Source organism: Nannospalax galili, unplaced genomic scaffold, assembly GCF_000622305.1.
Source record: "Nannospalax galili isolate Female #2095 unplaced genomic scaffold, S.galili_v1.0 scaffold202, whole genome shotgun sequence".
Lineage (NCBI taxonomy): Eukaryota > Metazoa > Chordata > Mammalia > Rodentia > Spalacidae > Nannospalax > Nannospalax galili.
Window position 1 is genome coordinate 2,141,236 of NW_008349000.1, and position 3,453 is coordinate 2,144,688.

General features: G+C 36.7%; 1 long non-coding RNA gene across 1 annotated transcript in view; it reads right to left on the reverse strand.

Annotated features, from left to right (window-relative positions):
* Positions 1-205: 205 nt before the first annotated feature.
* The window catches only part of LOC108491452, a 90,111-nt gene continuing 86,863 nt past the window's right edge, over positions 206-3,453 (reverse strand). The window contains exon 3 of the long non-coding RNA XR_001872759.2: positions 206-401. This is a non-coding gene — a long non-coding RNA (uncharacterized LOC108491452). The remainder of the gene's footprint in view (positions 402-3,453) is intronic.

Genomic DNA, 3,453 nt, shown 5'->3' on the forward strand with positions numbered 1-3,453 from the left:
CTAAAGTGCTATTTGTAAATTACTGCATTTAATTTTTTCACTTATATAAATATGTAGGTTATACTTTACGAAATAAGCAATGCAACACCTTTACATGTGTGATCATATTTTAATCTTCAAAATAACTTTTTTTTAACTTTTACAAAAACTTTATTGAAAATGTCATACATGCATATAAGGTGTTTTGATCAAATCCATGCTCACTCCCTCCTTTCCAGCACCTCTCATATCTCCCCATCGCTGTTTTCTTTTTTCGATCTGGCTGCGACATCCGTCACCCCACTGATCGCCAGGGTTGATTCGGCTGATCTGGCTGGCTAGGCGGGTGTCTCCTTCCTCCTTCTGCGCTCCAAGTGAGTCCCTCCCGAAGCTGTGCGCTTGGTTGAAGAGGACGACCTGACCTGATAGAGGAGGCCCGGTCAAGGATATACGAGTAACTGCACTTCCCTGCTAGAACCTCCAAACAAGCTCTCAAAACAATCTTAATACATAGAAATGATACAGTTGGACCTCTTTCTTTCATAAATAATTTATAATCTTAATAAATCAGAATTTGAGTTATAGCTAGGGTTAGAAGCTCATAAAAATTAAATGGCTTTCTCAAGATGTTGCATTCATTAAAATAAAAAGAAAGTGATTTTGAGATACAATGTTTGTAAACGTTATATAACTTGTGGCTGGTTTTAACTTAGATATGCTATTTAAAGGAGACTCCATTTTCTATTTCTTTATGTATTTAAATTGATATATTTGCCCAGCTGCATTCCATCAACGAACCATTTCAACCACAATATCCTGTTCCTTCTGTTTTACCTACCCCTTGAGTTGCATGTGACCCAGGTGACACAGGAGTATGGCCTCAGCGGGCCTGTACCAGATACCCTGTGATGTGTACTCAGATTAGAGAAAGGAAGGGGAGGAAGATTCTTACCTTTCTGGATTTTAGTTTCAGTAGTATTTCCATTCCACAGGCTACTAATGTGTTGTAAAATATATTTTTATATCTATCTCTCTATCTATCATTTATCATCTATTATCTATCTTCTATCTACCTATCATCTATTATCTATAATTCATTCATTCATTCATTTATAGCTGCCACAGTTGGAGCACTGTCCTGCCATGGACTACTGTATCTATGCAAAAGTGGGCTTCTGTATTTTTTAGATTATATTAAAAATCTATGAAGATATATTTTTCATAGCTAGGGCTATGTATTTCCAAGCTAATTAATTACACTAGGCCATTGGAGAGAATGAGTAAAATTAATGGATTGCTCTTGTGTCAAAGCCTAGTTATTGGGGACTTGTTCACCATCCTGCTGAGCTGAACACTATAAATTACTACTGTGAGTTATATACTATAAATCAAGGAAATGCCCATACACACAGCTATATACACATGCACATAAACAAAAATTAATGTAAATCTTAAAAACTAAATGAAATCTGCATCAGACCAGGTAGTACACAATAGTGATCTCAGAACTCAAGATGCTGAGGCAGGTGGACCATGAGTTTGAGGAGCTGGTTATATAGTAAGACCTCATCTCAAAAATCTGAAAAGAGGGTGGGGCATGGTAGGGCCTGCATCTAGTACCAGAACATGGGAGGCAGAGGTAGGAAATCTGTGTGAGAGTGAGGCCAGCCTGGTCGACATGGTGAATTCCAGCTGGGGCTATAGGGAGACACTCTCAAAACAAACAAAAAACAAAAAGCAAAAGAACCCATAAAACCAAAGAAAGAAAGAAAGAAAGAAAGAAAGAAAGAAAGAAAGAAAGAAAGAAAGAAAGAAAGAAAAACCCAAATAAACAAAAATATGAAAAGGAGTTCAATCTGAGTGTCTATTGTTTCTGTATTCTATAGCCACATTAGGGTGATGCATGAATCATGACAGCCAGACCCTTAGCATTCATTTTAGCCAAGAGGGAACCCAAACTGCTCTGAGAACTCGTTCTTTCAGATTACTCTTGAAACAGTGCTCTTGAACAAAGGCCTCATTCTTCCTTTTATTGAAAGGGTATATATAGCATGAAATGGGGAAGTAAAAGCATTGTCTTGTCTTATAAGAGGATTTTGTCCCTTCTGATTCGTATTGACCTAAGACAACGCACACAGCCACAAACAGATGTTATCAACAGAATTGATGGGATTGCCCATATATTCTTTATAGCAGAAATGGGATATGTTGCTTCTAATAAAGCCTGCTGCTTACAGTGCTTACTTGCTATCAATGACATGCACACACATTCATACACTGTTCTGGTTAAATGCAAGAAAGAGTTATGAGGGGTTAAAGCTATATTCCCATGTCATTATAGGAGCCCAATGCTTAGTAAACTGGTTTTATATTAAGCAAACTGAGATAGTCTTAAATGATATCAAAACATCTTTGGTTAGGCTAAAAAATATTCATTATTCCACATCTTCACTGCTGTGTTTAAATATATCTAAGAAAATAAAACCACCCAACCAGATTGGTGCCACTGTTTATCCATTATCTTTAACTTAAAATCTCCGGACTTGGGAGATGTCTCAGCAGTTAAGAACACTGGTTACTCTTACAGAGGACCTGGGTTCAATTCGCAGCACCCACATGGAGGCCAACAATTGTCCATAATTCCAGTGCCAGGGGATCCAATTCCCTCTTCTCAACTCTGTGGGCATTGCATGTACACGGTGCACTACATACATGCCTGCAAAATACTTATACATATGAAACAAAAACAAATCAATCAAAAAGTTAAAAATCTTTAAACAAACAATCCATGTTATTTGCCATTTATTTATCTAGATTATTCTCTTAATTTCACACAAACATAGTAATGTATTTTGTTAGTAATATATTTATATATATTTAAAAATACTGACACATAATTGTATGTATTTGAGGTACAATGTGACATTTAATACTTGCATACAGTTGGTATGGCAAACAGTATATCATTTTAAAATAGGTTATTGTTTTTTGCTTGATCTTGAGTAGCCTGAAAATTGATATTTTAAAAGCATTTTTCAATAGCATGCAAAGGGTTTCATTACAGCATTTCACACATATATGTTTTTATGCTTTGCTCCGATTCACCTCTGACCCACTGCTCGCCCCCCGCCCCCTGCATAGCCCCTCTCTTAGCAGGTCCATTTCCTCCTCCCAAAGAGCCCCTTCTCCTTACAAGTAACTTGTATCCAATTTCCCTCTCAGTTGGCATTGACTGCTCATTTATTTGATTTCTACCCTGTACTGATCAAGATTCTTCCTTTCAAAGAAGGAAAAATATGCAGCTATCAGTATAAGCAAAATGTGGAAAGAGAATTCTGTAAGGAATATCTCTTAGTTTAAAGATACAGATACAGGTTTGGAAATCAGTCATAAACTATGTTAAACACACCGGTCATTGAGGCCTTATTCCCCTGTAAATTTAAAACCAGGAGAAATAGTACCTTGCATTTGAAT